General features: G+C 39.5%; 1 protein-coding gene across 1 annotated transcript in view; it reads left to right on the top strand.

The window, feature by feature from the left end:
* LOC140655747 (adhesion G protein-coupled receptor A3-like) overlaps nt 1–24,683 on the top strand; it is a 293,963-nt gene that overhangs the window by 25,973 nt on the left and 243,307 nt on the right. The window lies entirely within an intron of this gene.

The following is a 24,683-nucleotide window of genomic DNA, read 5'->3' as shown; positions in this document are numbered from 1 at the left end:
GTTAATCTTGTTCTTGCATGCCTCTTAAAGCCCACAATAATTTTGTATATATTTATTAAAAATTATGTAATAAATTGCTACCTAAAATGTGTAACTGCTGACTAGTCAGTGGTTAGCTGATGATTTACAGATGGGAGTGAGATGATCCAAATTGTAGAACAATTTATAGTTCTGGTATATCATTTGGATAAAATTACAACCATGGATGCTTTAGAAGAAGGGTGATCAAGTAGTTAAAGTGGGGTACCTCTCGTTAGGTTACTAAATCTGTTCTTCATTTGAGTATGGTGAATATGGTGAAACTTGCTGGGACCTTCATTGATGCATCTATCTCTTGGGCATTTCTGAAGAGAATACTGAAATCTAAAAAGTGTGAGAAAGTGATAAAAAGTGAATTCACTTTTGTAATTTCAATCTGATCCAGTTAAGTATTTGCCTCAGTTGCCTCTGTCCTGGGTCTTCTCCCCTTGCCCTCTTCTGGCTGTTGTCTGTAGACCAGGACCTCTCTTCCACAATTTACTGTAGGTGGCGAGAGACTTCCTCAGGTGCTCAGCTGAGAGAGGCAAGAACTTATTCTGATGATGGTATCTAAAGCACATAAGTTGATACTCTGCGTTGGTAAAATGAGTACTCTCTGAGAATATTCTAGCTCTGTGCAAAGAGTTTATTTTGGTGAGCAATTGCCTAGAAATGTGAAAAAGAGATTATAAACTGACCTAGATTTCAGTGAGACTTGCATAGCTAGTTGGTGATATTCAATATGAGTAAGAGTGGCAGACTCAAGTATTAAATCAGTATAATGTAACGTGATTGAAAGTGGCAGGCTCAGGTATGAAGTCATTCTTGTTGTAGTTTTTAAACCTTTCAAAATGATTCTTTTCAGTCAGTAAAGGTATGAAAGCAGAAATAATACCTAAGATAAAAGAGGTGTCTTAAACCAAATAGCGAAGTACAATGTACAGAGCAGCCCTACAATTGCTGCTTTATAGTCACGTGCAAGGGAATGTTATAACTTGTATTGCTTGCTATTTAATAATGTCACCAGCTTTATAAATATGTAATATAGAGGTAAATTGAAGAAAAAAGAACTCTCTCCAAGTTTGGCATTTTGAAAAGCGCTAATCCGTTATAGACAGAATCAGTGTTTGTGGTGAAATCTATAAAATCTTGAAGATACTTGTCTTGCTCGGTCAGGTAGTGTTAACTGCATTCTGAATGGTTTTTATATTTTGTTAACATTCTCTAAATGAGATTGGTATTTGACTCTTTTATTCAGTTCAACTGTAGGGTATTTCAGGAAGTTGTTATGTATCAATTCTGCTATTTTTTTATTATTAGTCCCCCTGTTCCCTCTTTCTTGATAGTTGAACTCGAACAGATGCTATAGCTGTGAAGGTATCTGATTTCAGGCTCCAGTGCTAGCAGTAGGTCCTTAAAGTTCTGAAATCAACTTTAGAAATAGCCTTTAATAGCTTTACAAGAGTAACCATCTTGTTTTGGAGTACAAGCCATAACTGCAAATGCGATTCCATGTACATTTAAGATAAATTTGCGGTCACACAAACCATGGCAACGGGGATTTATCACAGCTGTGAAAGGTTGGTGCAAGCTCAAAATCTTATCCAAGAGCGACTGTTTTCATGAGACTTACTGCCAAGGTAGGCATAGAGGGAGTTTTTGTCTTTAATATCACAGACGATTTAGTTGATCAGAGTGAGAGCAGAGTGGCAATTTATAATTGACAGACTGAGTTAAGTCTTTCTGTCAGACAGTATTAGGTGTGGATGAAAGGTCAATGAATGCCACCACAGTTTTTCATTGCTTTTGGTAGCCAAGTATCTACATAAAAGTCAGTGTCAGAATTTCACTAAGTGGCAACTGATTTAACCCTTCCTGCACCGATTCCAAATGCAGCCACTGTTGTGAGCTGTGGCACCCATTAAATGAAAGTACTCATCATTAGCTGGGTTCAGTTGTCATCTTAATCTAGAAGAATGGCTATAAATTTTCTGGCCTCGTGCCCTTCAAATATGTGTAGAGATTATATGTAAAGAAATTTTGACAGTCAAAATCTTCCTTTCCAACCCAAGTACTTAAAGCACTCTGTAAAGACACCATCGAGTCTGGCAATCTTTTTTATTTATCTCCTACACTGGAGAGGGAGCTGAGAATATAGCAGACATCTGACACCTTGATGGAGTTCTGTAGGTGCATTCTCAGGCAGGATTTGTTTGCTGCTGCCTTTAAGTTTATGATGAACTGTGTGGATCAGCAGTCAGATTTTCTTGGACTGGATTTTAGGTCTTTTGGTACACAGCATCTGCTAAGTGGAAGTGATTTCAGGCTTTACGGCTTGACTTTGCAAAGTCAGCACTCTGTGTGGTGTATTCCCATGCTTTTAATCTTGTGTGCTCAAATCGTGTCAAGCTATCCCTGAATTTCTATCAAATCATACCAGTTACAACTCATGAATGCCCCTTTAAAGCTCAGTTGAATATTCCTTAGGGTATGGCAACACAGAGAAGATACTGGTTTTCCAAAGAGGCCTGCGAAACACTTGTTATCTGCCATTAACAGAGATATGATCTGGCATGATACCTTGTGTATAACAGTTTTTAAGGTCACTGATGTGGTCTGTATGTAGCTTAATGCTGACAAAACTGGACGTGACCATTACCGCCTCTAGGATTGCAGGCGCTTGCTGAAATGATGCTACCGGTTTTTATTGTAGCTTATTATTCTCTGAGGTGTATCCCCTGAGCAAATCCCTAAGCATATCTCTTGCAGAGGTAGGTAGTTAATTTTCATGTCGCATGGAGGTATACAGACAAAATGAACTTGGTCTTTGCTTTGAGGTTTTCTGTCTCTCTGCTCAGAAGAGCCCCTTTCCATCCGGCCGGCGGGTGTCCCCGGGAGGAACCACTGCTTTCACTGCCCTTCTGCTCCGAGAGGTTTCATAGCTGAGCTTGATGTTTCAACTGTTTCATGCTTAACAGGAAAAGCACCAAGAAAGCTTTCCCAGAGAGATGAGATAGTGCTTTACTGAAATGTAACTGGTTTAATGGAATCTGTCAAATGAATATATGTCTGTGTGTTGGGTTTTGTACATAGTGATTTAATAAGAAGCTCAGTCTTAGGGGTAAATTTAGCTTTGCCTAAACAAGTGCAGCTGGAGCTGTCTTAAGCTTTCCTAAGTTGACTCATGCATCTCAGCTGATTTTTGCTCACAATTTTTGCTCTTGTGGTAATTCTCAGCTATGTAATTCTCATTCAACCTAATGCTCAGGTTGGAATCAGTGAAATGGGAAGGAGAGTTGCTTGCTCAGAGTTGTAGCATGAAACGCCGGAAATTTGATTTTGTTGCCAACTCAGCCACAAGTCCAAAACCGAATAATTCTCTTTCTGGTACTTTGATTCGCTGTCTGCGAAATAATAATACTTACATAAATGGGTGTAATTTTAAGGGTAAAGAATGCTCAGATGTGCTTTATAAAACAAAGCATAATACAGCTTCCACTAGTAGGGTCCTAATGAAGATCATCTCATTTTTTGCTTCTACTACACCATTCTGGATTTTGTCTTTGACCATAAAGCCTGTGTGAAAGTTTAAATATTTTTGTTTCCATTATTCCTTTGCTTGAGATCTAACTGTTCTGGATACCTATGTTATTTTGCACTGGAAGTGGAGGGAGCTTGAAATCCTGTGTTTATTCATGTCCTGTGTTCTTATCCAGATAGATTATTGCAAAATAAAAATAGTCTTAGTTCCATTTTGCCAAAACCAACGAGAGAAGGCTTTGCAATGAAAAACAACCTTTGACATTCAGCATCATTCATAAGACAGTTTGCCATTTTAAGTGTCTGAAAATCTGTTCCCTTAAAGAAGGTTAAGAAAGTTCCATTGGCCAAGGAAAATACCTTTCAGAGTAAGGAATGATATGTTTATATATCCTCTAGTATGCATATTGGAACCATAAAAAAGGACACAAGAAGATACTGCCTTTTGCTTTTCTGCAGCTCCCTTTTGGTCCTGGCTATATGAAGCCAGTTTAGTTTAGCACTTTAACAGAAAAGAAAAATTTCCAGTACACACAACATGATAATGGTCTTCAGATGCACATGTATCATAATAGATAGTTGTTATGTCATTCGTTACTGTAGATGTAAGAAACATCAAAAGCAATTTAAAACTCCAGTTATCTTGACTCTGCTGAATCCCAAGATAATGTCTGAACATCTACATAATAGTGTCTGAAAGATAAAACTTCCCTTCTCTAGGAGTGATTAGTCTGATAAAGGAACATTTCTGAGTTGTACATCTCCAGCATGTATAACTCTGAGATGAAGTACACTTACAAATGGAGTCTTTGTAGACAGAACTGTAAAAACAGCATCTAGGAAACCTATTTTCTATTTATTTAGTATAGGAATTTAAAGTCATGCCTGTATTGACTATCAGATTACTCAGCAGCAGTTGTATAGCTTTTAGTTAAGAACTGCTTCAGAGCTAACAATCTGAATATTTCACTGTGAGAAGAGCCCTCAGGGAACCATGGGCACTCAAAATGAAGCTGCTTGATGAGATTCCCAAATTCTTACTCTCCTTCTGACTTTTGCTACCTGGAGAAAGCTCTGGGTGAGTGTGAATGTCCCGTTGATGTGGGCTCAGTCATCAGCAGCTCCCTGACCCTTTTCCAATCCTATATTCATGGGGGCTGTGCTGAGCCCTGCTGCTGCCGTGCGCCCGCTCTGGGAGCCCTGACTTCCTTCCCTTCACAAAAAAGTTGGCCATCCTGAAGGTTTGCTTTGGCCTCCAGAGGAAGCGAAATGGAGTGTACTGCAGAGGTAACTGCCTGTGCCCTCCTGTGGCAGGGAAGTACACAGCTCCCTGCTATTTCAGGGAAATTATTGTTTTGGGATCCAAGGTCTGTTACAGTAAGTGCTTATAGTGTTACGAGTTTGAAGAGGGGGGGAGGGAAGCATTGCTGTCGAATTGATGTGCTCAGAAGTCATGAACCAGGTTTTTTTGGGAAAAAAAAAAGACCTTTTTTCCTAAGGATTCCTCTAGTGTACCTACATGGTACACTTAGGTCAGCTTTTTTTTTTTTTTTTTTAAATTGTATCTATGATATCTGGAAACGTCTTGTTTTAAAGAAAGTTGACAACCAGACTTTAAAAAAGTGCCAAATCCCTCAAAAACTAATTGCTTTCCAGAGCTGTCATCTTGAAATAAGATGCGTTTTATATGTATAGAAATGTTTTTGAAAATGGATGGAAAAGAAAATCAGAGCATGACACAGATAATATTGCTGTAGGTAGACAACTGATGTGGATGCGTTAAGCTTGGTTTCAGGTATATTGTTCTTATGGGAGTGTGTGATTATCTTGCCATGAAATGCTTTAAGGTAATATATTATTGTACATAAATATTCAAATTGATTAGACCAGAATCATATATAATTAAGACATTGAGGTATTCTTGTTAACTTTTTCCCTAGTCTATACTGAATATAACTGGTTTTGCTCAGGAGCAATTAGTTCATGTTTGCTTGACTTCTGTGAAGGACTTGGAATGAGAATGTTTTTACTTAGTAAAAAATAATGCCTGATATGAAGATTACAATGAGTAGCCATTTTTTAAGTATATATTGGATCTTGTGTTACAATTTTGAAAGAGGTTTTTTTTTGGAAATGAAATTCCTGCTTTTACCTAATCTTAATACACATCGTTCAGAAACCTTTGTAGAGGAGGACTTTTGATATCTTTTAACTATTCTGTGGCACTTACCAAAGCTAATTTGTGGCCTCAAATCTCTTAATCTCTATAAATGGTTTTCTGATATTCTGTAAGAACTTGGAGTCTGATGGAAGGTAAGTAAACAAATTTTAGAGAAAGGGGCCTAACCAGCAAGGAATACTGAGGTTAGCTAAATTCAATACAGGAAACACAGCAGAAATGGATATTTAAATGAAGTTTGAAGGAAAATTAGCATATTTACTCTCTCTTCAGTCATTGTAATACCATAGTGTGAGGGGAAAACTGATTGAAACAGCATTGAAATATTCAGGTTTAATGTTACAAATGTTATTTGATAATCCAGAGAGTGCAAGTTACAGACTTTTCTTTCTAATATGGATTTTTTTTTTTTTTTAATCAACTGGCTGGCACTTGGCAGCCTTTAAAAAATATTACATAGTTTCACTGTAAATCCAATAATGGGATTAAATATCTGTACTCGGAACTTGCTGCCTTAAATACTGTACGTTAGCCATCTCATATGCTAACACAGTAAGCACAAAATGATGATCTGGTAAGTGTCAGTTGTGCAGGTGATCAGTAAAGAAATAACCACTACATGTGTTGCACGTAGTACAGTTATAAATGAGAAAATGGCATTTTAATGGAAAAGAAATGGATGGGTACCCATGCTGATTTTGGCTGTTAGTAGAACTGTCTGTTGTGCTCTGTACTTTCTTGTACCTTCTTGTCTTTGATGGATGATGCATCTTCCATAATGGTGTACCCAACTGTCCATTACTCTAACAGTGGCTTGCCCAAAGAATGAATGTCTGAGCTATTTATTTTAGGAATTATTAAGCACCTGCTCCTTTTTTGTCATTCTACTTAACTTCAAACAGGTCACGCTGCTTTCCTAAATAACAAAAGTTGTGTGTCACTTGTGGACCAGTTTAATAAATAGCTGATTAATTGTATGTGTACCAGAAGAGACAATCTTTATCTTACTTCCTTTAGTTGTTTTTCTTCATTAGTACACATAGCTATACCCTCTTCCCTGTCCCTGCTTTTTTTCTTTTGTGCCTTTTAATTCTTCTGTTCTTCCTGTAGACAGTCTCTGTTTTTAAAAAATAAATAAGTGCAACTGGTCTCACTTAAGCAAGCTCCTTTCGTGTCATTTCAGGCGTCTCTCAAAGGTGCTATCACTCTCATTATTTATTCAAGGATCTGAAGACACTTCTGAAAAATGAATAAATTATTCTGTCATCATTTTAGGAAAACTTTTTAAACCACTAAAAGAAATGAATTGGGAAACCATTAGGAATAACTGAGCTTCATTTAACGTAGCTGTGATAGCTTCAGGACATGATTCCCTACAAAGGCTTTGGAATTCCTTGTGGATATTGCTGCCAGAGTTTATTATTGTAAAAGCAATGCAGTCAGCTACAGTTATTGTACAGCTAAATGTTTTAGGAGCCATTTGGCAGAAATGCACACTGCAAGGTAAAGCTGAATATTCGCAATCAAGTATCAAACAAAAGGTGGTTGAATGGGCTGAACATTGACTAATGTGAAAGAAACACAGACAAAGCAAGGCAGGAAAAAGTTAGTTGAGTGATGGAAGCTGGATCAAATGTTACGTTTCTTTCTTTGTATTATTTATACTAGTGTTTTGAACAGTTGTGCTGAAAGCTTTATTTCAAAGATTGTGGATATAACTAAAATGGAAAGAACATCAAATATTGAACAACACAGCCTTGGGAAGATAATTTTAAGTACCTGAGCTGATAGATAGCATTTGAGGCTAAGATTAAAAAAAGACAAATCACAAGTGAGACCATCATTGACCATTTTAGCTTAGAAGCTGAGAGGTAGATGCACTTGGAGATGATTGCTCCTGTGTTACATTCATTACATGGGATGAGAACTGCCTTCCCAAATGTCTTTAGAGAATCTTATAATTCAGCCCATTTTCTTAAGGTAATGACATTGCTCTTCACCAGTGCAAAATCTCTTAGAGAGATAAGACACAAGAACGTTGCTTAGGCTCAAAATTAGTATTTTTAACTAAGTAAATTGAGTCTTCTACCTGTAATAATTAATTATTAATACTGTGTACTGATTTGGCACACCTTAATATATTTTCAAACTGGAAATAAATTGCTGGTTGAAAACTTAATTCTTTCTGGAAGAAGACATGAAATGTTTGTTCCTTTCTGTGTATATATTCAGTAATAACATATTAACATAGGGAATTTTTGAAGTAAACCCTTTAATAATATTAATTAGTGCTGGAAACAATAGAAATTCTATACAGATTATCTGGAATAAATGTTACATTTTAATAGGTTTCCTATTTGACTTGGGTGGGCAATATAGAAATGGGATCTGATATGACAGAGGTTGCTGTCATGGTCTCACTTGTGACATATGAATCCTGACAAAATTATTTAAAAGGAAGGCACTGTCACAGAAATAAAACACATCCAACCTGTAGGCTACACATTGGTGATTTTGCTGTTTAACCCTGTCTCGTCCCACTCGGTGGGTTGCGAGAGGGGTGAATCTTTTCGATTCCCCGACTGTTTGTGTACCGACAAAAGCCGACCTCTGCTCGGCAGAGCCGCGTGGTCAGTAGAGTCACGACTATGACCCAGAGGAACAGTCTGGACAACAACTTTATTAACTGCCGAATTCCACAAACGGACAAACTTAACGAACTGGCGAGCTTAACGAACGAACAAAGGCGGTTTGGCAATGGAGCTATTTTCCGGGCAATCCGTCACAATTTTTCCCAAACTTGCATACATATTGGAAAGAGCAGAGGAAGAGAGAAGCAAGAAAAGGAAAGGAAAAGAGAGGAGGAAAGAGAAAGAAAAAGTATCACCACCCTTGGATCCCGCGATGACGATGACAGATGTGGCAATCCTCCAGTGGTGGATTGGAGGAAGGCGTGCACGCACTTTCCTGGGGGGGGGGGGGGGGGGCAAGCCTTTTATAGGCTAATCCCTGCCTCCAGGTACGCCCCTTCAGCACTTACATGGTTCTTGTTCTGGAAAGTTCTCAATCTTCTGCGCAGGTGCTGTGGGAGGGGAGTGGTCGCGAGGGGTCTCTCGGGCAGTTGCAAGCCCCTTCCTCAGATCAACTCTCTGTGACCTCTGCCATACGTGAGTTCCGGCAGAACCTGGAACCGCAGAACCTGGTTCCGGCAGAACCTGGAACCGCGCACTCTCCACGTCCTGCTCTCGCTCTCCCCCACCCCGTGCTCCCGACCTGCCGTCGCCATGCAAATAGCGCCTCAAGTCACCACCACAAGGTTTGAGACATTAACTCTTTGAGTCTCTCACAAACCCCTAGTACAAATATTCTTGGTCCAGTTAGGGACCCATGTTGGGTAAAGCAGAAGGAGATTCAGGTAAAGCTTAAGGTCTGCATCCTCATGTTTAGGGTTCCTCAGCCTGATACTTGTTGTGACAATCCTGTTTTTCGCCGTAAATGTCTGTTCTCTGTGGTAGGTATAGAGCAGAGTACGTCTGTGCTGTCTGGATTTAACTTCTGAATTCGAGTTCTTCAGGGATTGTTTAATCTCTTGTAGTCCACTTTATAAATAGTACTTAAAGCCAAAATAATCTGCAATGGCTAATGTCTCCATTACAAAAAAGTGTCACCATTTCACCACTCTGAGCAGTGCTCTGATCTAACTGCATCTGCTTTGGGCAGGAGGTGGGACTGGATGACCTCTGGAGATCCCTTCCAATCTAGGTGATTTGGAGATTGTAAATTAGCTGTGGCCCTGTGTTTTTTACCTCAACTGGACGCTATCCCGAATCTCAGTTTTTAAAACCATTTTCAAGCCTTGCAGCACCACCAAAAGAACTGTAAACTGATATGATGGCCGTATGCATTATGCGAGAGTCTCTTGTTCTCTGAATTAAATTTGAGTAATCACCAACCATTTCAAATGTTGGGATCTCATTCTGCTGGAGCATATATCAGTAGTTGTCTGAAGTACTTTAGAAAAACTTCTTTGTCACTCCCTATTAGCAGTTAAATCTCTGTTCCTCTCAGTCTTTGAAACTAAATGGAGGGCTAAGAGGAGCGTTCTGACAAGCAGTCCTACTGGTTGAGGCAAAATAGAGCAAACAATTTAGATTTAATAACCTAGCTCTTTAAAATGTCTCCTTATAAGAAAAGAGTTTCTCTTCAAATTCAGCTAGGAATTATTTTATGTTGTCAGACCAGTCTTTTTTTCAGGCTTTCTGAAAACTGAAAACTTTCAGTTTTCAGATATATTGCCCAAAGGATCCAGCATGAGTTTTGTATTTTATTGAATTATCAGATTATATACATCATCATTTAAAAAAAATACTACTGCAGATACCTCTTTCGCAAAACACAGTTACAGTCCCAGCAGAACCTCTGATTTAGGATATAACCATTATAAAACCAAACCAATTTGTAGGGAAATAAAAATAAATTACTACAGTGAAAAATTTTCACTGTTTTTCTGGATTTATATTCAGCAATTGTTACTGCTTATCTGTTGTAGTAACTGAGACGCATGAGTATTTTGAAGACAATTCTGAGCATGTTTTTCAGAAATAATATGGAAACTTTTCAACGTTGTTTTAGAAATACATGCAAAATTTAAAAAACTGGGAAAAGCAGAACAGGTGTTTCAGGGTTTAAAAGAAGAGCAGTGGGCTGAATAAGAGTAATGCTGAAAAGATCTTATGAAGGAAATAAAAGGTAATATAAAAAGTGTAATGAAAAAGGAATAGTGACTCAGGAATTGTTAATCCTTTTCCAAAATGACTTACAAGAAAGAAGGGTGTAGTAAAATCCAAATTAGGAAAGGTGAATTATTTCTTTAAAAAATTTGACCAAATAAATTATTAAAATTTAATTAATCTTATTAAAATTCTTGAACTTAAACAAAGATTCAGAATTTATTTGTAGAATAAAGCCACCTGAATGTATTGTAGGTTATGTAAACAACAGGTTTGGCCCACCTGCAAGAGCTGCAAGGCAGATTGGGATGTTGATGATTATTTGGCTGAGCAGTAGAGTGTAAACCCAGGAGAAAGGAAGGGCATGCTGTTATGTTGACCTTGCCATGAACCACCATGGCAAATTACTTGCAGTAACCATTTTGAAATGGGGAACCTAAATGAACTCCTTAGTCCCACTGAAGTTAGCATAAAAATTGCTATCCTACAGGATAAAGATGCTTCTCAGCTCCTGTCTAATTGGTGCTGAGCACACTGAAATACTCAAATTTGTACATTGTTCTTGTGCATTGTTCACTCAGTTGCTCTGCTCCTCCTGGTGTTGTTTGCACCATAGCTATTGGTGAATTGTATAAAAGTTTGAATGAGAAACAAGTATAAGAATGTCATTTCCCCATAATGTCAACTGAGTTGAATGACAAGCAAATCAAAAGCTAATTCTCCTATAAACAATCACTTCATTAAATGCATTTGCATATTACACCATCATACTCAGTGAAGAACTTGTTATTTTTTTATATTCTGTATCAGTCTCATTTTTCCCACTAAAAATGCATTTTAAATATATTTTCATTGAATGAAGGCTGTGCAGTGAGTCAAAGGCAAAACCAGGAACAACAAGGCATGCAGACCCATGCTGTCACCAATTGCCTACATATGCTTTTAGAACTGGTGTTTTGTTGAAAGTTCAGATGTAAGGATTTCCTTGTCATTGTAGAGAGAGCTTTGAACAATTCCTCCCTTTCTCCAAAGAAAATGTTGACAATAGAATCTTTGATCTTCAAAAACTAATGCACATGATAAATTTAATTCATGTAAATAATTCTGCTAGACTCAGTAGGACCCATCACAGAAAGTTAAACACACATAACTATCTCTCAACTAAAGACCATGCACATGGTAGCTATAGTGGCATAGTCCAAAAGTTCACTTAGATAAAATTATCTCTTTTTCAAAAGATGTAATGAAAATGCTGTCTTATCAAAAGATCATGTGTTAGTGTTTTTAGATTACATTTGAAGAAGTTATCTGCACTCAAGTTCAAAACTTCTAAAAGCAAGATTTATCTAGACAGTTTAATGATGTTATAAATACATGTACATGTTGCAGTAAAATAGTAATGATTCATCACATTTTTATATCCTCAGCAGTTTAACATTCCATGATTTCAGGAAATAGCACTGCATAATTTTATTCTACTTACTGTTTATATTGACAAACCTTTTTCTACAATCATCCACCAATGACATAGGTTTTCCAGGTGTTGACTTTATTGAATACAATTGGTTAAACTTTGAGCATAAAATCCTCTATGATACTTTGAGTCTTCACTGATCTATAGATATAACCTTTACATCTTAAAGTTCTTGTGGAAAAGAATGTTTTACTTAAGAGGATCATCTAGTTCAGAAATTTGCTGGTGCTTGACAAAAATCATAAGATAGACAACCACATTTATTTTCTGAAGTAGTTACAGTCCTATTAGTAATGCTTTGATTCCTGCTGCTTTTTGTCCTGTTCAGTTAATGAATATCACCCTGTAGCAAAGGGGGCTTGTTTCAAAAGCTGGGAACTCTTTTGACTCCCCCACTGTTAAGAAATCATATTAACATTTCTACTTGAGAGTGACCTTACTGCTTCCTTTTGTTAATACATTAATACCACTGAACCAGTATTAGGGAGAGAATGGGTTGTGAGGATGAGCCACCAGTATGAACACTGAAGCAACAAAAATAAGAGGTTTGCCTTATATTTTGAATTACTGAAAGAGAGGCTATTGAACAGTGATTTTCCACAAAAGCAGTATTGTGTTTCCATAACATGAGTGGTCAGCTAGTTTCTCCTACATTCCATTAAATGTATGACAGACTATTAGCATTTCTTTGCACTTTTGGAAGGACTTTCATTTAAATAAATAATTAGCTACAAGGAAATTTCTCGGTGCTTATAGTTTCATTGCTTCTTTTGCTATCATCAAATAGTGTCAAGATCTGGAAATATCAGTTCTACTGGTACTGTTCTAATTAGAAGGATAATTAGTACACTGTTATTGCTTCTTTGGCTATAGCTGTTTGGGGTTTTTCGCCACATGTAACACACTATCTGCAATGGAAGGTCATTTCTGAGTATTCTGTTTTCACTAATGCTTGGGATTGGCTATGCTGCAGGTGAATGGGTTTAACAAAAGCTAGTATATACTGAAGATAATGAGAAAACCAGCTGGAATTAGAGTTGCAAAGTGACTAGGTTTTATTACTTTCTACAGGATTTTTGTATGATTCCTTTTAAGAATGTTGACAACACACTTACTTTAGTTTGAAAAGACAATACAATGGGCCACACTCCCCTTAGGGTAGAGAGGTTTCACTTGAGACCATGACATTCATCTTTAGTATTCTGATAACTTATCTTTATGCTTTTTTAAGTTTTGATGTTCTAAAAGTCAGACAGAGTAGCAGGCACTATGAGTTACTGCACATGAATAGTGATATATAATGAATTGATAAATACTTCTCATATTTTTACAAGTTTTTCCTCTCTCTTTCATTATCAAACTATGTAGGTGTCTGCCACATCCCATTCATCTAGTGAGATGTCAATACTATTTTCAGTCATTTTTCTCTCTTCACTTGTTCAGTCAGTTTTCCTCCCAGTTTATCTGTATAGTTCTGATATTATCTGTTGAAGCCGTAGGTAGTAGCTCAGCTGTGGTCTTCACTTTGGAGGGAAAAAAAAAGTTCAATTACTACCTGTATTTTATGATAGGTCCATATGGCTACATATGTGGCACAAAAAGCAGGCATTCTTTTTTCCTTTCTGTTCATGCCATTTCTGTGGTGCAAGCTCCTTCTTAATTTGTTTGTATGGTGCAGCTCTCAATGAATTATGGATGTTGTGGGAGTAAACAATATTCTGGTTTACCGAGAAGGATTTTAAAACCTTAAAAATAGTTTTTCATTTTACACTGTAGCATTTCAATATAAATGATTTTAGTCTTATTCTGATACCATAAAGAAATTAAATACATTTTTTTCCCACCACTATGTCCAAGTGTTTCATAGGATGTCTGCTCACACTCCTTTTGTATCTAACCACACACCATGTGTAAAGAGAACAAACAGCTTAAACTGCAACATGTTAACTGCTATCAGGCTTCCGTGTACTTCCCAGTAGCTGGTATAGTGCTGTGTTTTGGATTTAGGATGAGAATAATGTTGGTAACACACTGATGTTTTAGTTGTTGCTAAGTAGTGCTTACACCAGTCAAGGACTTTTCCGCTTCCCCTGCTCTGCCAGGTGCACAAGAAGCTGGGAGGGGGCACAGCCAGGACAGCTGACCCCAACTGGCCAAAGGGCTATTCCATACTGTATGGCGTCATGCTCAGTATAGAAACTGGGGGGAGTTGGCTGGCGGGGCAGTGACCGCTGCTCAGGGACAGGCTGGGCATTGGTCGGCGAGTGGTGAGAAATTGCATTGTGCATCACTTATTTTGTATATTCTTCCATCATTATCATTATTATTAGTAGTAGTATTTTCCCTTCCTTTTCTGTCCTGTTAAACTGTCTTTATCTCAACCCATGGATTTTACTTTTTTTTTTTCCCCGATTCTCTCCCCCATCCCACTGTGGGGGGAGTGAGTGAATGGCTGTGTGCTGTTTAGCTGCCTGCCAGGTTAAACCACAACAGTCCTTTCGGCACCCAACATGGGGCTTGAAGGGTTGAGATAACAACAGATCTGACCAGAACATGTTCAGGGAAATTTGTTATAAGCATTCATTATATTAGTTTAATAGTCGCTGGTCACAATGTTGATTTATTTGCTCTCAAAGTTGTCATGCTTGCTCTCAGGGTTGTGTTATGTAATACCTTATTTGCAGTATATGTTCCCTGTGGTGCTGTTTATCACCGCTGGGAGCTGGATCAAGGTTATAATTTTGCTGCACTGTGTAACACCGGCTTATACGATAAAAGTATTGGTTGTGAGACTAATCTGGTATTTGTACTCAGCATTGCCGTCATCTCTGTACCTCGGGAGCCACCTCTTGGAAACTATTAATAATTACACTCTTTACCTTTTCTCCTTGGAGAACCAATCTATGAGGGAGATGGGGGGGACACTTTCCCCCACTCCTTCACTTTCCCTTTCTCCTTCAGGCTAGTAACAACAGCTCATGAGAACTTTGAATAACCTTGGGATGTTCAAACCAGCATGGTCCTATTGCTATGTCTCCTGAATGTGGTTCAGGTCTTGCTTAGGGTTGAACAACTATTTGAGAATACCACCCAGAGATCTACCCCCGCGACAGGCACTGCAGCTACTCAAAACCTGGCGACAGACACTGTGGCTGAACCAGAGAACCAACCCGTACCGGTATCAGTTGCCCCTATACACAAGAAGAAATACACAAGATAATCAGTTGATTTAGTAAGGGATGAAGATGAACCAGAGACATCACGAGAACAGGAGGAGGAAGAGGCAGAACCCATAAATGAGATGGTAACCACCCAACCCCTATCCCCGAGTGAGCTGTGAGATACGCGAAAAGATTTCAGTCGTCGTCCAGGCGGGCACATTGTCACCTGGCTGCTCCGATGCTGGGATAACAGGGCCAGTAGCCTGAAATTAGAGGGTAGGGAAGCCAAACAGCTGGGATCCTGTTCTAGGGAAGGATTCATTGACAAAGCGATTGGAAAAGGGGCACAAGCCCTTAGCCTCTGGAGGTGATTCCTGTCAGGTGTGAAGGAAAGGTATCCCTTCAAGGAAGATGTTATATGTCACCTAGGCAAGTGGACCACCATGGAGAGAGGTACCCTGTACCTGAGGAAATTAGCCATGCTGGAGGTGATTTATGATGACCTGAACAACGAGCAGTTACCCAAAGATCCAGATGAAGTCAGGTGCACACGACCCATGTGGTAGAAGTTTGTATGGAGCTCACCATCATTGCATGCCAACTCATTGGCAGTAATGACTTGGAAGGATGGAGAGGAACAGACGGTGGATGAATTGGCTGGCCAACTCCGGCAATACAAAGAAAGTCCCTCTTCCTCCCTAGGGGCCTGCGTCTTGGCTGTGGAAAAACTGCCCCGGCAGGTCCAGCAACTCAAAGAGGATATGTCCTACTCTCCACCTGTATGGACCAGTATCTCAGCCATTAAGAGTAAGCGTCCCTCTGCTCAAGAGAGAGGATATAGTTGATACACACCAACTGTGGTTTTACCTGTGTGACCACGGAGAGGACATGAGGAAGTGGGATGGAAAATCTACCTCGACCCTAGAGGCATGGATACATGAGTTGCAAGAAAAAACAATCACAAAAGGGACTTCTTCCAGGAAAATTGCTGCTCCAGTTTCCAGTGAGCAGTTCCCCAGACAGAGTGGAAGGGCTGATTTTACTTCCGATCTTAATAAAGGGACTTTTGATTCACATTTACAAGTGAGTAATAAATACTATGACCAGGACTAGAGGGGCCCTGCCTCCAGCCAGGTGGAGGAAAGGGACAGCTGGGTTTACTGGACTGTGTGGATTTGATGGCCTGGCACATCAGACCCACAGGAGTATAAGGCTCTAGTAGACACTGGTGCACAGTGTACCCTAATGCCATCAAGCTATATAGGGGCAGAACCCATCTGTATTTCTGGAGTGACAGGGGGATCCCAACAGCTAACTGTATTGGAGGCCGAAGTGAGCCTAACTGGGAATGAGTGGCAAAAGCACCCCATTGTGACTGGCCCAGAGGCTCCGTGCATCCTTGGTATAGACTGCCTCAGGAGAGGGTATTTCAAGGAGCCAAAAGGGTGGGCTTTTAGTATAGCTGCCTTGGAGACGGAGGAGATTAAACAGCTGTCCACCTTGCCCGGTCTCTCGGAGGACCCTTCTGTTGTGGGGTTGCTGAGGATTGAAGAACAACAGGTGCCAGTCGCTACCCCAGTGGTGCACCGGCAGCAATACCGCACCAACTGAGACTCCCTGATTCCCATCCATAAGCTGATTCATCAACTGGAGAGCCAAGGAGTTATCAGGAACACTTGCTCACCCTTTAACAGTCCCATATGGCCAGTGCAAAAGTCTAATGGATAGTGGAGACTAAGAGTAGTCTATCGTGGCCTGAACCAAGTCATGCCACCGCTGAGTGCTGCCATGCCAAACATGCTAGAACTTCAATACAAACTGGAGTCAAAGGCAGCCAAGTGGTATGCCACAATTGTTATTGCTAATGCATTTTTCTCAATCCCTTTGGCAGCAGAGTGCAGGCCACAGTTTGCTTTCACTTGGGGGGGCGTTCAGTACAGCTGGAATTGACTGCCCCAGTATACCTGGAAACACAGCCCTACCATTTGCTGTGGACTGATCCAGACTGCACTGGAACAGGGTGAAGCTCCAGAACATCTGTAATACATTGATGACATAATCGTGTGGGGCAACAAAGCAGAAGTTTTTGAGAAAGGGAAGAAAATAGTCCAAATCCTTCTGAAGGCTGGTTTTGCCATAAAACAAAGTAAGGTCAAGGGACCTGCACAGGAGATCCAGTTTTTAGGAATAAAATGGCAAGATGGATGTCATCAGATCCCAATGGATGTGATCAACAAAATAATGGCCATGTCTCCACCAACTAGCAGAAAGGAAATACAAGCTTTCTTAGGCATTGTGGGTTTTTGCAGAATGCATATTCCAAATTACAGTCTGATCGTAAGCCCTCTCTATCAAGTGACCCGGAAGAAGAACGATTTCAAATGGGGCCCTGAGCAATGACAAAGCTTTGAACAAATTAAACGGGAGATAGTTCATGCAGTAGCCCCTGGGTCAGTCCAGGCAGGACAAGTTGTAAGAAATGTGTTCTACGCTGCAGCCAGGGAGAATGGCCCTACCTGGATCCTCTGGCAGAAAGCACCAGGGGAGGCTCGAGGTCAACCCCTAGGGTTTTGGAGTCAGGGATACAGAGGATCCAAGGCCTGCAATACTCCAACTGAGAAAGAGATATTGGCAGCATATGAAGGGATTTGACCTGCTTCAGAAGTGATTAGTACTGAAACACAACTCCTCCTGGCACCCCAACTGACAGTGCTGGGCTGCATGTTCAAAGGGAGGGTCCCCTCTACACATCATGTAACTGATGCTACATGGAGTAAGGGGGTCACACTGATCACACAACAGGCTTGAACAGGAAACCCCAGGAATCTTGGAAGTGATCATGGACTGGCCAGAAGGCAAAGATTTGAGAATATCACCAGAGGATGAGGTGATGCGTGCTGAAGAGATCCCACTGTATAATAAGCTACCAGAAAATGAGAAGCAATATGCCCTGTTCACTGATGGGTCCTGTCGTCTTGTGGGAAAGCATCGGAGGTGGAAGGCTGCTATATGGAGTCCTATATGAGAAGTCACAGAAACTGCTGAAGGAGAAGGTGAATCGAGTCAGTTTGTAGAGGTGAAAGCCATTCAGCTGGCTTTAGATATTGCTGAACAAGAAAAATGGCCAGTACTTTATACTGACTCATGGACGGTGGCAAATGCCCTGTGGGGGTGGTTGCAGCAGTAGAAGCAGAACAACTGGCAGTGCAGGGGCAAACCCATCTGGGCTGCTGCATCGTGGCAAGATATTGCTGCCCGGGTAGAGAACCTGGCTGTAAAAGTACATCAAGTAGATGCTCACATACCCGAGTTGGGCCACTGACGAACATCAAAACAACCAGCAGGTGGATCAGGCTGCTAAGATTGAAGTGGCTCAGGTGGACCTGGACTGGCAACATAAGGGTGAATTATTTATAGCTCAGTGGGCCCATGACACCCCAGGCCATCAAGGAAGACATGCAACATATAGATGAGCTTGTGATCAAGGGGTGGACTTGACCATGGACGCTATTGCACAGGTGAATGTGAAACATGTGCTGCAGTCAAGCAAGCCAAGCAGTTAAAGCCTGTCCGGTATGGAGGACAATGGCTGAAATATAAATATGGGGAGGCCTGGCAGATTGATTATATCACACTCACAAACCTGCCAAGGCAAGCGCTATGTGCTCACCATGGTGGAAGCAACCACTGGATGGCTAGAAACATATTCCGTGCCCCATGCCACTGCCCGGAACACTATCCTGGGCCTTGAAAAGCAAGTCGTATGGTGACATGGCACCCCAGAAAGAATTGAGTCAGGCAACGGGACTCATTTCCAAAACAACCTCATAGACACCTGGGCCACAGAGCAAGGCATTGAGTGGGTATATCACATCCCCTGTCATGCACCAGCCTCTGGGAAAATCAAACGATACAATGGACTGTTAAAGACTACACTGAGAGCAATGGGTGCTGGGACATTCAAACATTGGGATACACATTTAGCAAAAGTCACCTTGTTAGTCAACACTAGGGGTGTTGACTTGATCTGCCAATCAAGCTGGCCCTGCCCAGTCAAAACTTTTATGTACTGTAGGAAGGGATAAAGTCCCTGTAGTGCACGTAAAAAGTATGCTGGGGAAGACAGTCTGGGTTATTCCTGCCTTGGGCAAAGGCAAACCCATCCGTGGGATTGCTTTTGCTCAAGAACCTGGGTACACTTGGAGGGTGATGCAGGAGGATGGGGAATTCTGATGTGTACTTCAAGGGAATTTGATTTTGGGTGAGAATAGCTAATGAATTAAATTGTATGATGTTAATTGCTATATAATACTGTATATCATCACTTCTGTGGTGGCTATATAACATATCAATGGTATTACAGTCAGAATCACATAGATTAATGAAGAATGAACTTTGATGAAACCGAGGAAAGTGCAGCAATGATAGAACCGGACAAGTGCAGCAGTGATGGAACCGGAACTGGCTTCAGCATGAAACAATCCAACACCATCTCTCCTGCTCTGAAGGACTGTTATGACAGATGAAGCCCAAAGTCATGGACTAAATGAACTCAATGGACGTTTTATAGGGATGGACCATAGACTAAGGGAATGATATCTGTGTGTATATATCAAAATACAAGAAAGGTGGTGGCGATTAATTGGGATGTTTTGGAAAGTGTGGGACCTGGGCATGATGTAGATGGTATAGAATAAGGGGTGAATACTGTCCTGGTTTTGGCTGGCATAGAGTTAATTGTCTTCCCAGCAGCTGGTATAGTGCTGTGTTTTGGATTTAGAATAAGAATAATGTTGATAACACACTGATGTTTTAGTTGTTGCTAAGTAGTGCTTACACCAGTCAAGGACTTTTCAGCTTCTCATGCCCTGTCAGTGAGAAGCTGGGAGGGGACACAGCCAGGACAGCTGACCCCAACTGGCCAAAGGGCTATTCCATGCCATATGGTGTCATGCTCAGTATAGAAACTGGGAGGAGTTGGCCGGAGGATGGCGACTGCTGCTCAGGAACTGGCTGGGCATTGGTCGGCGAGTGGTGAGAAATTGCATTGTGCATCACTTATGTTGTATATTCTTTTATCATTATTGTTTTTTATTGTTATTTTTATTTTTATTATTATTATTGTCCCTTCCTTTTCTGTCCTGTTAAACTGTCTTTATCTCAACCCACAAATTTTACTTTTTTTTTTCCCCCGATTGTCTCCCCCATCCCATTGTGGGGGGAGTGAGCAAACGGCTTTGTGGTGTTTAGCTGCCTGCCAGGTTACACCACAACACAGAGGAAATACGTATTTTCAGTAATGGGTCACACTTTCTTCTATGTTCACTATGCATTTGGGAATAGCAGTCTTCATCTAAATGTCTTGTCTTTCTTGGATGTGGTTATTTGAGATGTGCTTTCTCTGGATGCACTGCTGTGTGAGCTCCCAATCTTTAGGCTTTACTGGGTGGGATGCGGTACAATCTCACTGAAGAAGCCTCAGCTGTGGGATTTGTTTCTTTTCTAATGTTGAGTGAACCCAAGTCCATTGACTTTGAAGGCATGGTGAAAAGATCCTTTCTCTCTGCTTGAGGGGTTGTAGGAAGTTGAAGTTTGTTTGCATTATGATCAAGAGCTTTTTATTTTATACTTTTTTTAATACTACCGTTGATTCTCTTATACTAGGCATGTTTTATACCTGAATGAGACTTTGTGGCACAGGATTATGTCTTTTTGCACTTTTCATAGTTTCACAAAAGCAAAAATCATAGCATCCATTTAAGCAAACTGTGATAAGGTTTGTGCTTGTTTAATTTTAATGGAAGAACCAGAAAAAAAATCAGAGATATGGCTTGTAGCCCATTAGAACAATTCATCCTTTTAGGTATGTCTATATTGCTAAAGAAGGAGGTCCAAGAGAGAGTGGAAGCAATGGCTTGTTCACCATCCGTGCTTCTCAGTTGTTAGCATGCTCCTTAGCATGATTTTGGTCCTTGTGTACATGTGAGGTTGGTTGGTTTGTTTTCAGTGCAGGTTGAATGAAATAGCATGCAGTCTGTGTTGCAGCCCACCAGAGAAGTACATTTGCATCATGAAACTACACATATGGATTCCATACTTCAAGGTGTCACTGTAGGTCATGAGAGAGTGTTTGAAGGATAACCCTTCAGAGTCTGCAGGAATAGTGCTGGAGGGCTTCACAGGGCCAGGAAGGACAAACCTGGTGTAGAGTTAATGCCTTCTGAACATGCTCCCTGGGGTCAACTGTTCCCTAAAGTGTCTTGGGAGAAGAGGCAGCAGAGACTGTGCTGTGATGTGAAAGGGTCAATGAAGGGGGCAAACAGTTCATAATGTTCATAACTCATCAGCGGAGTGGTGCTGGCTAGTGGATTGATCCCCACAACTATTTTAGTTAGATGTATCCCATGACGGCTAGGGCTGAAAGTACCACCATTTTAACTTCCAGTTACTTGGGGTTTGGATCATTATATATAGTGCAAAGACAGTTTGCAAACTGAACTTTAAAATAAATACCTTCTCAGAAGGTTTCTCCAGGAAACTTTTTTCCTTAAAGAAAAGTAAAAATTTAAGGGGATTTTGGTTTTGGAAAATAGCTTCACAGAAATAAAGTGTGCTCATTTTCTTAGTGTTTCTATCCTCAGAATAAAAAATTTAAAATGTGAGATTCTTAGCACATGGCTAGAAACTGATAATTATTTAAACCAGCTGCCTAGTTGCAATATGTAGCAATATTTATTGCTGTGATTCACTAGCACATCAGAAAAAGAAAGACAAGTGAAAATGCTGTGAATAAATAAAATGTGAGAAGTACTTAATCATAGTGGGTGCATGGTGGTGATTTGTTTTAAAAATCCAAACTATATTTAATCTTTTATTAAAATAAATGACTCAGTTTCTGTTACATCTGAAAGTTATAATTATGTTATAAGCTATCCAAAATCAAATACGTGAATAGCACCTTTTTCCATATATTTATCCACCAAACCTTTGCATCTCTAAGTACAAGAAAAGGATGCTCTTCATGTCTCTGTTTTCCTGCAAAATTTTTGCAGGTCTCTAATGAAGAACATCTCCCTGTAAGCAGGTGACTGTATTCAAGGGAAAAGAGATACCTAGCTTTTTCAGCCATACTTCATACATTTCATGTCCATGCTGTTACTTTTCTGAAGAAGTAATATACAAAATTACTCAGTGTAATTTCAGCATCAAGAGTAAGAGCCACAATTTGACCAGACATTGATTACTTGAAAAGATTTTTCATCATCTGTAGTTAAGCCTCATTTCTGAGTTAGTATATTGAACATTGTAACCAAAACTTTCCTCCCTTCTAGCCTCATTCCTACAGCAAATGTCCTCAGAAGGGAAGAATGTTATGAGTTGCATCAAAAGTTTAACAAGTGATTCATTACAGTATGAAAAATAATGTGATTTAAGTTTGCCAGTGAAGTTGTTAATTGTATTCACAGAATTGGTCTTCAGTACAAACCAAATCCTTCTTGATAAAAGCTCATTGCAAGTTCTTGGACATCACTAAAGCTAATTAAAAACAGGTGGATTCTTCCCATGTAGTGTACCAACCAGCTGAATGAAATGTAGATAACTTGTATTAATTGTTAGAGAAGATTTTTTTTTTTTCCCCACGGACCTTATTGGAATGCTAGGATTCTCTAAAGCTGTGATTCTGAACCGAAGAAGAATCATCTTTTAACTATAATACCCATAGTACTTTGTTTATAAAACCTGAATTTTAGTTGGCACTGTAGAGATGAGAAAGCCCTGAAGGAAACTTAGTTTTTGAAACCTGATCTCTGTGTGAAAGTCTCTGTGAAAGTCTGGTACAAAGATTTGAAAGGTTTCATTTAGAAACTCAAATTTACATACTTAAATTCTATGATTTTTTTTTTTTTAATTTTGTGGTGTCTGTTATATTTTTCAAGACTCAGTTTATCTTTCAGAAAAATAAAAGCAAATGACTAAATGAGATAGCAGTATTGCAGAACATGAGCTGTGTTTACTGAGTGTTCCATTTATGAACTAAATGTTCTGCTTAATCTTGTGATTTATTGTTAGTTAGATAGTTCTCTTTAATTTCTAGGTCTTTGTTTTATGTGGATTAATGATACTGGTTCAGTCTACATGCTTCGGGCTGTACAGAAGGAGACCCAGAGGTAGAGAGTAGGAGACCCGTGTGCTGCTGACTTGTGCTGCGTTTTCATGGAGTTGCCAGCAAAGTTCAAACTGTGCTCTTTTTCTGGGCAGAGTGGATAGAAGGCTGGAAAAACAAATTGGCACCATGAAGATTTTTCAAAGACAGAACTACTTGTATCTAAGCCAGATGAGAGTTCTGAAGTGCATGTATCTCTGCAAATCAGGCTATGCAGAACAGTCCAAATATAATATTTTTATTTAATGTCATTGTAATAGACCTCAAAGGTGGTCTCTCTGTAACACAGCATATAACCAAATGACCCAATATGAAGTGGAATTTATGATGTTAGTCTTTCCAAGCCCAGCCAATTTTAATTTTGGGACTTCATTTTTTCTTGACTGACAGAAGTTCTGTTCAGCCCCAGAAGAGAAGGTGAATAAAAGAACAGAATAAAGTAATAGAACATTTAATGTATTTACATTTTTTAGTTTAGATGTTCAGAATTTTAAAACAATTTTCCAATTTAGTAATTTTGTGGGCACCTAAAAAGTTCAGAAAATCTGACAAATAAGACAAATTGAAACAGTTTGCAGTCTTTCAACATGTCACTGCTGAAATGTATTGCTAAGAAGGTAGTGAAGAGTTGGTAGATTAGAGAAATATTTGATGTCATACATATGATTTTTAATCTGAGAAGTAGGAGGAAGATCTTGTGAGATGTGGAGTTTCTTAGGTGATGGCAAGAGACTGTGCGTATATTGGAGCATGTTTAATTTTTTCATAAACATAGGCTTCTATGTACTTTCAGATGCCTGGGTTTAAGTGTTCATGACTGATCCCAAATTGCCACTTGTGGGTTATACTAACTGGTTGCGGGTGAGGAGTAATGTTGCTGCACAAGTGTATTCAGTAACAACATACTGTAATAACATACAGGTCAGATCTGAGGTGCTCTGTTGTCCGTGTTCTCTGACAGTGGGCCATCAAATCTGATCAAAATATATTTACACATTTATTGATGACTTTTAGAAATAACTTGCAAAAATCTCCAAATCTTGCTAACATTGCAGTATTTTAAATTTCCTACATCAGTAATTATTTTCTGTTTCACTATGGGTCAGAGTAACACTGACCCATAGTGTTGTCTTTTGCACCTAGACTTGAGATTTTATGTAATAGGTGTATGCTGGGGCAAAGCACTTACTGTTCATATACAATGGGAAATGCTAAGAGTGAGGCAAATCAAGATAGTCTCGTGTAACATATAATTTTAAAATTTTACAAAAGCAAAAAGTCAAGTTTGCTAGTTAAGAGCATAAAATTTCTTTTGAAAATTTGTTTTGTTTTATTTCTATCTGTATTGCAAGCTATGTCTCATTTTGAAATGGAATTTTGTGCACTAGAGAAGTATAATTTATTGTAAATGTTACAT

Source organism: Ciconia boyciana, chromosome 8 (assembly GCF_034638445.1).
Source record: "Ciconia boyciana chromosome 8, ASM3463844v1, whole genome shotgun sequence".
NCBI lineage: Eukaryota > Metazoa > Chordata > Aves > Ciconiiformes > Ciconiidae > Ciconia > Ciconia boyciana.
This window is presented reverse-complemented; position numbering and strand designations above follow the sequence as displayed.